Source organism: Equus przewalskii, chromosome 3 (genome assembly GCF_037783145.1).
Source record: "Equus przewalskii isolate Varuska chromosome 3, EquPr2, whole genome shotgun sequence".
Lineage (NCBI taxonomy): Eukaryota > Metazoa > Chordata > Mammalia > Perissodactyla > Equidae > Equus > Equus przewalskii.
Window position 1 is genome coordinate 111,967,139 of NC_091833.1, and position 14,076 is coordinate 111,981,214.

Sequence of the window (14,076 nt, forward strand, 5' to 3'; positions counted from 1 at the left end):
CCAGAAGAGATTATTCAGGAACTTTGGCTCCTTTCTTGGGTATACTTCCTTAATGACTCGTTCCCTCCCTGGGGGAACCCCTCACACTGACACGTCGATGCCTGACGCCTTTTGGGACATCGTCTCCCATCTTCTCCTCACTGCAATTGCTCTCACTTCTTATTCCTACAGGTCAGTTGCCTCCTCCCAAAAGGACAGAGCCTGTTAGTCTGAGTCCAGACTACAAGATGTTCCCTGTTTTTCTTTGCTGTGTTCTTTTGTTCGCCCTCTGTTCTCAGGCTTGAAGAGATCATTCCTTAATAAGAATTTCAAAGGATCTTTCAAAACAAGGAAACCTAACTGACCATTGGATTTGCCACCCAATGCCCTACTAGGCACATCGTCTAGTGACCCGTTAGCACATCCAGTGACAATTTTCTCAGACGTTCCTTTCTGCTCGTATAATAAAACCAAAAAACAAGAAATAGGATACTGGGTCCAGCTAACACACACTGATGCTAAAGTTCCTTGTTTTAACTTAACCTATAAGGTCAAGTTTAACAGGAGTATATCAGAAGTACTTCATAAGGTCACAGAGGAAAGGACATTCTAGCTTCCTTCAGAAGCTCAAAGGAGAAAAAAGGACCCCACTTGGACTTAAGTGATGACGGTTTATCTGATCCCTGGCTAAATGACACCAGACAACTAATTGTCAGCAATACTTATAACAACACATGTGCCTGTGCTGGCTTTGGTTTGCTTGTGCAGGTGTGGAGGAGATCCATGGGCATATGGTTGTTCACACAGATGGCTTATGGATAGACAATGTTTGCTAGCTTACCTAGTCACCCCTTTCTCGATCCAAAAGTCCACTGACACTCAACACTGGACTAGTTTCTCAAAGCTGTTCTCCAGGACTACAAGGTCCATATTAGATAGCGATTCAATCTGGAAAGTTCTAGACAAGTATTTGCCCAGCAGACTACCAGACTCCACCAGGTATTTCTGTGGATGAAACTTTATACCTTGGTGTGGAGTTGTTGCCCGTGAACGCACGATTAGAAGTCTCTTACCTTAAGAATGAGAGTGAGGCAGGTCAAGCCGTAGCTGCCCATCAGATAGCACTAGATTCTTTAGCCAAAGTAAGTAGTGTTAGACAACAGAATTGCTCTAGACTACATTCTAGCTGAAGAAAGAGGTGTTTGTAGCTAACATATCATGTGGTGTCTACATTAACACTTCCTTGGAAGTAGAGACTCATTTAGATAGAATTAGACAACAGGCAACTTGGCTTTAACAAGTGTCACCACAAGAACTTGGGTTCAATCTCTTAATATTTTCTCATGGATCCCATTGGGAATAAGGTTCATATCTGAGGGACTAGTTAAACTAGGTATCATTTTGTGCTTGTTAGGATTTACGTTCGTTTTTGTCAAACTCTGTTTTTGCTGTATGTCTCGTATCCTTAAACCCACACCCCCAACGCATATGATGACCATTCAACATAAAGGCCCAGACCCCAGGACCCTGAATATTTGCAATTAAATGCAGAACAATTTCATTCCCCAAACCCAGATCTGCACCCCTAAGCAGCAGGAAGCAGTTAGAGCAGTTGTCACCATATTCCCCTCAAGACTGAGGGATATACGACACAAATGGGGGGATTTGTAACTGCAGGAGGCCAGTTTAACCCGGCCCTACTTGGGCATAACAGGATGTCAAGCTGTTTTGCGGATACAGCAGAACCACAGTTACAGGTCATGTCACCTGGGCCTGCATAGAGAAAGAAAACCTTAACTTAACCTCAAGTAGTCAGGACCAACGTTCCCTCCCCATGGAACCAGGAAGACTGGAACGTGACCAGAACCTGAACGGCAGAGGCTTTTCAGAAGTGAGGGGTCCATCGTCCAGGAAGATCCAGTGCCGAACTCTACCTTTCCACATCTTACCGTAAATGGCCAAGTTTAAAGCCCTCCAATCAAAATCTGCTCTACCAGCATTTCTACCCCCTGACCCCGGAAATTTCATGTCGAATCTTGGATCAGGGAGACAGATTTGAGCCTTGCTGCCTGTCTCCCTGCAGGTTGACCTCACAATAGCGCTTTTTCTTTTCTCAAAAGCCGGTACCATAGTATTGGCTTCTATGCACCAGGGCCATATTTGCAATTCTGTTCTGTTATTTTAAAAAAGAGAGGGAGGCATGGTTTGGGAAACAGAGGTGCTATAGTACCTGAGGGGCTGTTAACCATTTCCTTTTCCAGCGATGAAGAGAGACTTCCAGAGGCTTAGGGGTCCGTTCACCTGTGGGAAAAGCACAGTGCTTAGACATGAATGGAAATTCTCATTAAAATTTTTTGACTATTTCAAAATACAGAAATATAGAGGAAGTTAATATAACAGACTACCATGCACTCATCACTCATTTAATAATTGGATATTTTGCTATCTTTAAATTTTTGTAAGATATATTTGTAAGGTATTCCCTTCCCTCATCTGTGTGCCCCACCCCAGTCAGGGTTAAAGACTATTGTGAAGTTATGTTAAGAATAAAATTTACACGATCCCTGTTCCATTTCATAATACTATTTTAAATTTCAAGCTTCTCAGATCCCTTTTTGCCCTCTTGGTGCGAGTTAATGGAATTATTTTGAAATTCCCTAAACCCCTTCTCTTTCTGAAGTTTCTGTGTGAGAAAAAGGCTTACCCTCCTTAGCTTCCCTGCTGAGCTACCAAATAAAGAACAAAGATATGCAAACGGTCATTAGACCCAGTGTTAGTGATCCTGAAAGACTTGTAAGGAACTCTTCTACTCATGATTTAGAGACTTTTAAGATTTAGAGGCAAAAGGAATCAAAATAACTACATTTTAATTCAAGTTCACATAACATAGAACCCATTAAAACCATTTGATCATTGAAATTGTTCTGCAAATTTGGGGTTTGACAGCTTTCTCCTGATTCTATCACAGTGTGAAATGGAAAACATTGTGTTTGAATTTCAATTTTATTTCACGTAAAACAGTTTTTTTAAACAAAAGACTACTACACTAAGTGGAATGCTTGTAAATCTTAATACTTGCTTCATAAGTCAGGTAATTATTACTTCTATTAACATTTTAAATTATAGAGATGTTCAATTTAGTGTAATTAATAAAACTAGTATGTTTATAAAACGGAAAATTCATACTATATTGCAAACTGATGCGGGCTCGGTGAGCCGAGGAGTTACTCAAAGTCTGGCAGTCGCGCTCCTTTATTCAGAGAATAGCATACAGTAGCATGGTGACAGGACCCCTGGGCAGTGAAGAGCTGCAAACATGGGTTGAGGCTAGGGCTAAATTTAAGGTATAGGTATGAGTTCTCTCTTTACATGACAAAGGAAAGATTTTGTAAAAAAGTCGTTAAAATGGTATCAGTGCACGTGGGGTCTGGTTATTGGGTGGTCCTATAACTTTGGATAGGAATCAGATCGAATCAGGTCAGGAAGTCCTGTGCTTCCTGGAGGATATCAGTATGTAGGGCAGGACACCTTGGGCTTCTCTCCCTGGGGCAGCCTTGATCCGCATAACAAACTATATTCCATGTATCTCAAAACTTTGATAGGATAGTGTTATACTTCCCTGACAAATTCTTGACATGAACGGAGATATTAACATTTACTAAAATGCCTAATTGACTTTGGTAATGCAGACTACTACAATACTCGAGTTATTAAATTTGCTTTCTGGAGTTTTCTAAAGACATAATTCAGAGAAAGAGGAAATAATGTTCATAGCCACTATACTATTTTCATGTGTTTTTGCATATCTTATCCACATATCTGTTCATGACACAAGATGATTAAAATCAGTGTATTATAAACACTGACTTACGACTACATGCACGCATGTGTGTGTGTTCACATTACATCAAGTTACATTAAAGTTAACCGTTAAGGAAAATGATCCTCTCCAATGGAGAGCACAGGGCTGGTAAATCAGAGAAGAGCAATTAGGCTTGCTAAATATCCTCCCCTGGAACAGTGGAGGCTTTGGCATTGTCTCTCTCACACATACCAATTTTTTCTTTTGGAGGCTAAATCAAGAACTAAGAAAACAACGGGGTACCAAGAGGAAAGGCAGCACTCAGATTCAGCAAGCAGTGCCTGATTTACCTGCATCGGAGAAGGAAAGGAATTCAGTTGAGCTGGTAGCAAACCCATCCCTGAGAGGAGCGGAGGGGTGGGAGTGAGCCTTCAGCCACATGTACCACCACTATAGGGAAGATGTGGTGGAAACAGATGCTGCCCAAAGCCTGGAACCGTCAGAGGCAGAATTAACACACACGACTGTGTGACAAAAATATCGAAGGATCTGGTAGAACTCCGGGGAGGGAGACTTATGGGCCATAGAAGCCAGAGAAAATGGGGGGGGTAGGATCCTGCTTGCCCGATCTACTCCTGTTAAAGGAGCATGTAGCAAACACCCAAAGTATAAGAACCCAAGCAAAACCTACTCTAGGATAATGTGGAAGAAAGCTTTAAAAAATTTTATCCCAACGGGGCCTGGGATGGAAGCAGCGTCACGGCAGAGCTGGCTGTGGCTGCTCGTGATCTGGGTGTGTACATCTCTTTGTACTCAGCATTCAGCGATATCACGTGGGTAGCTTTAAATCAGCCAGAAGGGGAGAACTCACACTATGGAAACTGGCAAATGCTACAAATCAGAACTTTTCTTCCCTGGACAACTGCATTTATCAGCACACCAGTGGGTGAAAAGTCTTGGGATTTTTATAAATTTCTGATATAAGCCAGAATTTTTCTTAGGAAGCAAAGTGCTCTATCAATTTGATAACTTGACAATTTAAAAAAAAGAATATTTTCATGAAAGTAGGATTACATAAATTATTTAATTTTGGGGGGGCGGGTGGGTTCCAAAACCTGGGAATAAATGATTTTTAAAGAGATCCAATAAAAGAGAATCAGATAATACAGATATTTGGCAGTGTAACATCATGAATATTGAGTACAGGATTATGACTTTCTATGGGCCCAATGTTGGGACTGGAATCTCTTAATTAGCATCTTTAAGTCAATGACACTAAGATGACTTCTGTCAAAGACCCATTTACTAGAATGCTGTCACTGTGTTCTAACAAATTGCCCCTAGCCATGACCCACTGAAGCGGACTTTTCATGAACAATTGTTTAAACCTGCACATCTGCTGTCTACGGCAACCTATAGGATTGTATATATGCAAGAGCCAAGCCTCTCCATTTCCTTCTGCTTTAGATGACCCAGTGCAGAGTGACTGACAGCATCTTGGAAAAGACGTGTCTTCCTTAGTGGTCAGTGTTGAGAAGGCAATGCCCCTGGACTTGTTTGCCTTGCTGTTTTCTCACTAATTGTCATGCATCACTTAACAGGGCTACATTCTGATCAGGTGCTTTTGTCATTGTGCAAACATCGTAAAAAGTGTACCTTCACAAACCTAGATGGTATAGCCTACTACACACCCATACCATCTCGTATAGCCTATTGCCGCCAGCCTACAAACCTGTACAGCATACTGTACTGAATACTGCAGGCAACTGTGACAATGCTATTTGCATGTCTAAGCATATCTAAACACAGAAAAGCTACAGTAGAAACATGGGCTATGTCGACAAAAATAATCCATATCCAATCTATAAATGAAAATTTGGGTGAGTTTATTCTGAGCTTAAATCTGAGGATTATAACCCGGGAGAGTCTTTCCACAAAGGAACAGAGCACTCCAAAGAGGTGGGGGGGTGGGGTATACAGGTTCGTTATATACCCTCAAAGAGGATGTTTCACATATGATTGGAATGTCCCTTTTACAATAGTCGCGAGACTACTCTGTCGGCACAGTGATTGATGGAAATAGCAGGTAGGTCTTCTGTCTCGGTGAACACAGCAGGGTGGCAGTCTGTTGTCTCCAGCTGAGTGGTCACAGGTGAGCTGGGAGGTGAGTGCAGCAATCAGTTCCTAGCCTAAGGAAAAATGCTAATGTCGGGGGGAAGTTGCATCTTTATCTCAAGGGCCTTTGTTCTGGCCATAGGAAATGTCTAAGCAGATATACAATGCGTGCTCAATAGCCAGTCAGGCCCTTTTGGAGGAAAAAAAAGAAGTCAGGCCGAATTAGGTTTATACCAAATGGCTTCCTCATATACTCCAATATATCCTATTGCTTGCCATTTTTATTTGTCAGGCTAAGAGGTAAAAAGTGGAACACCTGTATAGGGCACCTACCCTGAATGGAGCTCGCAGAACTGGAAGTTGCCCTGGGTAGGGAGTGAGTGAGTGGTGACTGAAGGCCTGGGACATTATTGTACAATACTGTGGGCTTTATAGTACCTTAGGCTTTAGAACACTGGACAATTAGGCTACACTAAATTGATCAAAAATATTTAATAAATCAACAGCTTACCATAACTTTATAAATTTAACTTTTGGACTCTTGTAATAACACAGCTTAAAACACAGACACGTTGTACAGTTGTACAAATACACTTTATATCCTTATTTCATAAGCTTTCTGGTTTTAAGATTCTTCTTACTTTTTAAACTTTTTTTGTTAAAAACTAAGACACGAACATACACATTAGCCTACACATGGCCAGGATCATCAGTATCACTGTCTTCTACCTCCATATTTGTCCCACTGGAAGGTCTTCAGGGGCAATCACATGCATGGAGCTGTCACATCCTGTGGCAACGCCTTCTTCTAGAATACCTCCTGAGGGACTTCCCCGAGGCTCTTCTTGAGGAGGTGTCACTCTTTTCAGAAATATGTCCGTGGTGGTTTTCTTGGTTTCTTTTTTTCACCATAGATTTGCTTATCAGCAGATAAAGGAGATTTTAAAGTCTACAAAAGCTACTGCTAGACCCTTCACTGTGAATTTTCTTGGGCCTTCTTTTTCCTTTTCCTGCAGCTTCCTTCTCTCTTGCCTCTTCAGCTGTGCGTTCTTGTTCCAGTTCCAATAACTCCTCATTAGTCAGATCCTCAGGAACCACCTGGAGGGGCTCCTCAGCGTTTTCCTCATCCACACCCGGGTTAAAGCTGTTTGCCATCTCAACCACAGCCTTTTTTGCACCCTCCTCATCCTTGGCAAATCCTTTGAGAATCTCTTGAGTGTCTTATTCCAGATGCATTCAGGCACTCCTTGGTGACATCACCTCAAGCCCAAGCAAGGTTCTTGATGCAGTCATAGCTGTGGTAATCCTTCCAGAACTGCATCAGTGTCTTCTCAGTTTCAGCAATAGACTGGGCAAAGGTCCTCCTGAGGTCGTAGGCCTTAAAAGCCACTATAACTCCTTGATCCAGGAGCTGGGTCAAAAGGTGGTATTTGGAGGGAGAAACATCACTTTGATATTGGGATGAAGATCACCAATAAAAGGAGGATGTCTTGGAGCTTTATCAACAATAAGGAAAATCTTGAAACGTATGTTATTCTCCAAACAGTACTTTTCCATTCCCCTGGCATAGCAATTCAGAAGGTCATCTTGTAAGAAGAGCTGAGTCACCCATGACTTCTTAACTGCTCCTATAGTCCACTGGCAGTGTATGCTTGCTGATATGCTTGAAGGCCTTGGGGTTCTCACTGTGCCAAATTACAAAGGGTTCCAAATTGTAGCCTGCAACATTGCCCTCAAGCAAAACCATTATCCTGTCCTTAAAAGCCTTGAAACATGGCGTTGACTTGGCCTCCTTATGGATGAAAGTCCTTTGAGTCATCTGTTTCCAGAACAGGGAGGTTTTATTCATACTGAATATTTGCTCTGGCAAGTAATTTTCCTCCACAATCAGCTTTTGTAGAGTTTCCAAAAATTCTTCAGCTGCCTTCACATCAGCACTCACAGACTCACCACTCACTTTCACATTAGATAATGAATAACGATTTTTGAATTATTTAAATGACGATAGCCAGCAGTAAATTCAACATCACAGTTGGGTCCAGCCTTTTCTTTCAACAGCACAAACTTTGTGCTTTGGCCATGACTGTCATGGTGCTGAGGGACATTTTTCTGTGTCTGGCCTTCAATCCAGATCATTAGAATTTTCTCCATGTCTGATATAGGCCCTTCTTGAATTTATTAGTCTCGTTGCCTTCAATGAAGCAGATCCCTTGACAGCTTCTGTCACTTTGTTCCTGTTCTTCAAGATTGTAGCTATGGTGGAATGGGACATGCCTGACAGGCAAACAACAACCATCACTGATTTTCCACCTTCATAGTCCTTAATCACTTTTAATTTCATTTCCTGGTCAGTCACTGGATGTGGCCTCTTACTTGCAATGTTGGCAGTGAATTTTGTATGCTTAGGGGCTATGAAGAACTAAACAAGATTAACTCAAGCACAGGAGAAAATGATACCAGTAAGAGATGCAGTAAACATGAGCTGTATGAGGCTGCTGCCGGCGTTAACACAGCATATTGTTTAAAACACTCTAAAACAATCATGAATACTATAGTACATCAAACACATAAGTCAGTAACAGTCCTTTATTATCAAGTGTTATGTACTCTACATAATTGTATGTGATGTACTTTAATACAACTGGAAGTGCAGTAGGCTTGTTCACACCAGCAGCACCAGAAACATGTGAGTAATGCATTGTGCTACGACGTTACTATGGCTATGATGTCATTAATAGAAATTGTTCAGATCCATAATAATCTGATGGGACCACCACCATATATGTGGTTTGTTGTTGACCAAAGCATTGTTACGTGGCACAGGATTGTACCTAAGTCAGGCCAAACTAGGATAATCTCCCTATTGGTTTAAACTCACCTGATATGGGAACTTAAATACATTTGAAAAATCCATCACCTTTGCTAAACAAGGTAATCTAATTATGATCATGACATCAGGGAGCAGAGATCCTGGGGCCGTCTTAGAATTTTGCATACAACACCAACTGTTCCCTGATAATATCATCTTTACTTAGCCATGACAGTGGTGAATACCACACCTCGTGCTATCTAGGGGAAAAAGAACTGGGGCAATATATGGGGTATAAGAAGATGGTAAATAAGAAGGCCACCTGAGACAGTACATTGACACAGACAGAGACTTGGAAATGACCCGACTGATTGAACCACCACACTCCCAAAGAAATCCTGTCAGCAGAGCCAAAGTGTGCCATCTGCACTGCACATCTTTAGGTCCTGGAATTTTTGATGCTTATGACCCCAATATGCCCAAGTCTTCTGGTATCTGGAGGGGCTGATGCCTCTATTTGGAATTCATCAGGGGATTCTCCACCTCAGGATGGCCAGCAGACTGGGGATCTCTGGACCTTGCTGGGTTCTCCATTTTCTGAGACATAGATAAGTTCGTGCAACCCTACCCCTTGCCCAGGAAAGATGATCCCAGCATCCCAGGGAGGATCTCTTCTCCAGTGCACACCTGAGAGGAACAAGCACTAATCTTCACTATGGCTTCTGATCCAGCTCTGCAAATCCCGACAATGTCTGTGGTTAACAGAATGACATACCCAAACAACTTTAATGGGTAGATTTTAATGTAAACAGACGAGAGCCTGGGGATTTATCTTTTCTTATTAGAAAAAAGTTTTCCCTTCTTTATTCAATGCCCACATTTTGCCTTCTCTTAGAATGCCTCTACACCCTAGTTTCTCCATCAGACAACCATCAGGTGATTTGGGATCAACTGCAGAAACCAGACATTTTTCCCTGGCTCCCACCTTGCCTCAGGTTGAGCTTAGGTCAATAAAAGCACCAGAACCAAAGTCAATACAACTTAAGATTTCCTGTTTCCCATGTTTCTCTTTCAATACTCATGCAGATTATCTACTGTGACATTTCTGTGGGTTCCCAGCCTCTAGATGGCCCTAAGTATCACGAGAACGTCATCAAGCAGAGAATTTTCCTGCTTCACACTCCCTCATTTCTCCTTTACCCACTTACCTGAACAAGCAGAATCAGGGCTGGTTCCATTGAAGGGGACACACCTGTATCAATATCTCGAGATAATCATATTAGTAGCTTAACATGAGGCCCTCAGGGCAGGGGGAAGAATGCGTTCTTTGTCAAAGGTAGGATCTACCAGTGGGTCAGTCCATACCACATGGACATCCTGGGTCCTGAATCTTAGCTCTTTACCATCCCAAAGAGATCCCATGGCAGAGAAGGCTTAACACCTGTGATCCAGTAGCCATGGGTGTGCATGTCTTGGGAAGAAGATCTATTTGACCCAGACCCACAAAAATACTGCCCACGTAATCAACATTCACTGAGAATTCTCTACGTTGGAGCATGCGTCTCTTCCAGGGTAGCTGTGTAAGTAAGACAACTCTCCTGGACCATCCCAAACATGCAGAGAAGGATGGACTCCACTTTTGAAAGGTATGAACAAGAATATTAGGTAGACAAAAGATCAAAATTTTATCCAACAAGTGCTCAGGTGGTGAGCATCTATCCCTACTTCCCAGCCCCCACCACCACCCACACACACACACAGACCTGTGGACAGAAGTCAAAGCTTTAGAAGGACACCTCTTTGAACATCAGCGCAGGGTTAGTCAGGCCATGCCCCTAGGTCAGGCTCTGCCAAGATTTGCAAATAAGTAGTGGAAAAACATCTCAGTCTCCCTTCTGAGGCAAACATGGGACTTTCAAAAGGGAAAACAAGATGATGTCATTTCATATAATGGGAGCTGAAGGCGAAGGTGGAATGTCAGAGAACAGATTATGATATTTTGAAAAGATTGTAAATTGTTCAAAGACAATGTTTTCCAGCAAGCAAATAGGCAATGCAACCTCCATTCCCTGTATGGGCAAGACAAAAGTCTCTCCCAGATACAGCTGTTTATTTCCTAACCCTGAGCTGCCTTCAATTCCAGCTTACAACTGGTGTCTGAAAGCCACACAATTGGAATACGTGATCACGAGTAGGTGTTTTGGAAGGACCAACATGGACATAATACAGTACATGTTTTTCCACTCTGTAGGTTACAAACACCCTACTCCACACCTCCAGGACCATTTTCTCCCATCAAATGTAGCTCAGGGCTGTGAATAGGAAGCACCTCTTTGCTACGATGGCCCAGCCCAGTGGACACCTCTTAGAAGATGCACCAGCAAGAACCCTCAAGGACAATCTTCCTCTTTTGCTCTGCCCATTCCTACAGGGGTTGAGTCTCATCTTCAGTGAGTAATAAGGATAATGGGGCAGGATGGGAGGCCACTTCCTTTAAAAGGGCATGATCCCAGTTGACTCATGAAGAACTCAGGTGCTCCAGTAAGATAAGTTACAGGAATACAAGCTCCTCTGTGGCCCCTCCATCAGAGCAGCTATGATACTTCCATGAAAGTAAGTTGGTGGGAGGGGAGGTGTCAAAAATCTATAGACAAGGGAGAACTCTAGGGACAAACAACTTTCAGCAAGCAAGGACAATCTAAAGTCTTAGAATTCCCCAGGTCCTATTCAGTGGAAATTCCTAACCAGAGAGGAGAAACATTGCAAAGGACTTTGCATAACAAAGAACAGGAAGGATGCAAAAATAAAGAGCAGGAGAGGTGAGGAAGGGCAGCTACATCAAAACAACAAGGATAAATTCGGGGAGCGCTAGCGCCAACTGCTCCTTGTATGAGCAGTTCAGGGTGAGATGGGTCTTCCTGCAACTGTCCAATGAGGGAAAGAGGAAACTCTCACTGCCTGAAAGATGGTGCTTTGAATTGTTGGTAAGTAGAAAACACAAGGACATCCTATGTCACACTCCACACAAGAAGAAAACCTCTATCTGATGGCACATCCCACGTAGTCTAAGGGGATAAAATCCTGAGGGCCAACGGATGGGCCCAGGGGTTTCTCCAGCACAAGTGATATCATCTCACTGCTCCAACAGACACACTCCCCCTGGGCACATGGTCCCCAGATGCTCAGTTCTGGAGAAACAGTCAACACCAGCCCTGTCTTCTCAATAGCTAACAGGAAGGGGCTCCCCAACACTGAACTTCCCCCCGAATCGTGATGATCAGGACTGTGTGCTGTGCAGAGATGACTCAAAACTGCTCTTATCTATGTAAAGTTTTATCATCTTTAAATGATGCAGCCATTTCTTCTATTTCTTCTGCGTGGTTCCCATGGTCATTCACAGACTTCTTTGTGTCAGGTCATAGAGCCTCAGTTGCCCAGCAGAAGCATTTCAGGAGACCATCCCTAGGGATGTGGCTTCATGATGACTCGAGGGTCTGGAAGTGAGCCCCTGCTCTTACCTTCCTGCTGTCACCTGCAGCCTCCATGCCAGCTTTGCACAGAGGAGTAGGACTCCTGTCTTCCACTGCCAGAGATTTCAGAGACACAAAGGTGATTATGCATTGTATTAATTTTGACTCTACCACCTCCTTCAGCCTATGCAAAGGAAGAATCAACTTCCGTTCTGACAGTGCACTGGTCTAAACATCACAGTGACCAGTCACCAGCAATAGAATCCAGGAACTAGGGATTAGTCATGAGGAAGATGAACTAGCCTGAGTAAACCTAGACTTGACAAGCATCCATCCTTGGACATTGAAGTTTGAGATGCAAGGAAAGGTCAGCAAATAAATGACAAAAACATCACCTGGAACCGGTTGATGGCAATGATAGGAGCATACCCAGATGAGACATTATCATAAAAGCCCCTAAGAAAAAAGACAATCTCTTTATTAAATTCTATACTCTCAGGAAGGAAGAGAAATTCAGAACAGATATGAGGAGCCAATTTTAAATCCAGATATTTTCATGGTGCAAATCAAATACCCCCAGAGGAGCCCTGTCCAGGACAAAAAAAAAAAAACCCCTCTTCAGGTGTGGTCTGGACACAGAGTTCCCCAGGCTCACATAAGTCTCATCCCTGAGGACCAAGTGGACTTTTAAATACACTGGGGGCTCCTCAAACTTTACTGCCAGAGATGTGATGGGAGTGATTCTGCTCAGAGACAGCCAGTGAAAGCGTGCTTCACACTAGCTTGTGGGTCAGCAGAGCGGCCCAGAGAAATGGAACCCTTGTCACCATGCACCATCAAAGCAAGTCTGCCTGACAGTCTGAAAATTATCTATTTCCTCCCATGGCACCCATCCTCCAGGAACTCAGAAGCATATCACCAAGCACAACCAGACGGGAAGGCACAAGCATAGCACAAATGCCAACCCTATGCAAAGGAAGAATCAATTTCCATTCTGACAGTGCACTGGTATAATATGACACTCACTTTTACTTCACAGAGGGTGGCACCATGGTGACTGGAACAGTTATAGAACTCTGCTCCGTGTTTCCAGACTGAGCCCTGGCTGCCTAGAGCAGAAAGTGCTGCTGCTGACCAAGATCAGCACTGCCTTCACAATGCCTGAGTCAATCACGTTGCTGATGGTGCCAAAGGCATCAAGAAAAACTTAGGGGTGTCTGGCTGCAGCCTTCCTGCATTCGACCTGCGCTTCCTGTGTGTACTGTCCAGCAGGCACACACGACACATTGCAGACAGCATTCCGTCCACTTAGCATATTGATTTACATTCTATTAATAGATTAATTAAAGGAACAATTAATAGAATAGATCTCCATTCTATGGGTGGACCACACTTCAACAGGGTGGACATCTGATACATGTTTGGGGATAATCTTGTCCCCCCAAAATATATTTTTGGATAGAATAACCAAAACCAATGGAAACAAGCCCACAGATGAGAGAAGGCTGTCACCCTGAAGGTACCACCACATTAAGATACTGAAACCATGGCCCACGAAGGCATTGGGGGATGATCTCCTGGGCAGTGTGAAGGGCCAGAGATCTGAGAGTTCAAGGTGTGCAAACCTTGGGGGAAGACCTGAGTGACCCAAGCTGCAGTAAGGAAAATCTGGCATATGAGGTACATCTAATTTATGTCCTGAAATGATCCATTCTCATCTGGGTTTTTTTGGCATAAAATAGCGATTTTCAGAGAGGCAATCATCCTTTAAATACAATGAAGTTAATGATTGTTATCTTTGCCACCCAAAACGTATACAGGCAGGCTTTGCAGAAGGCAGAGGTAGGGATAAGTCTGGATGGGATCTAGGGGCTGCGTAAAGACACGCTTCCCAGGAGAGG

At 43.1% G+C, this 14,076-nt stretch overlaps 1 long non-coding RNA gene across 4 annotated transcripts in view; it reads right to left on the minus strand.

Annotated features, from left to right (window-relative positions):
* LOC139082383 (uncharacterized) overlaps positions 1–14,076 on the minus strand; it is a 135,329-nt gene that overhangs the window by 12,540 nt on the left and 108,713 nt on the right. For 3 of the 4 annotated variants that reach the window (XR_011538315.1, XR_011538316.1, XR_011538314.1), the window contains one exon: positions 2,210–2,280. This is a non-coding gene — a long non-coding RNA (uncharacterized lncRNA). Of the gene's footprint in view, positions 1–2,209; positions 2,281–9,333; positions 9,458–9,913; positions 13,955–14,076 lie in introns of those variants that run through there. The other variant, XR_011538313.1, reaches the window with a different exon arrangement.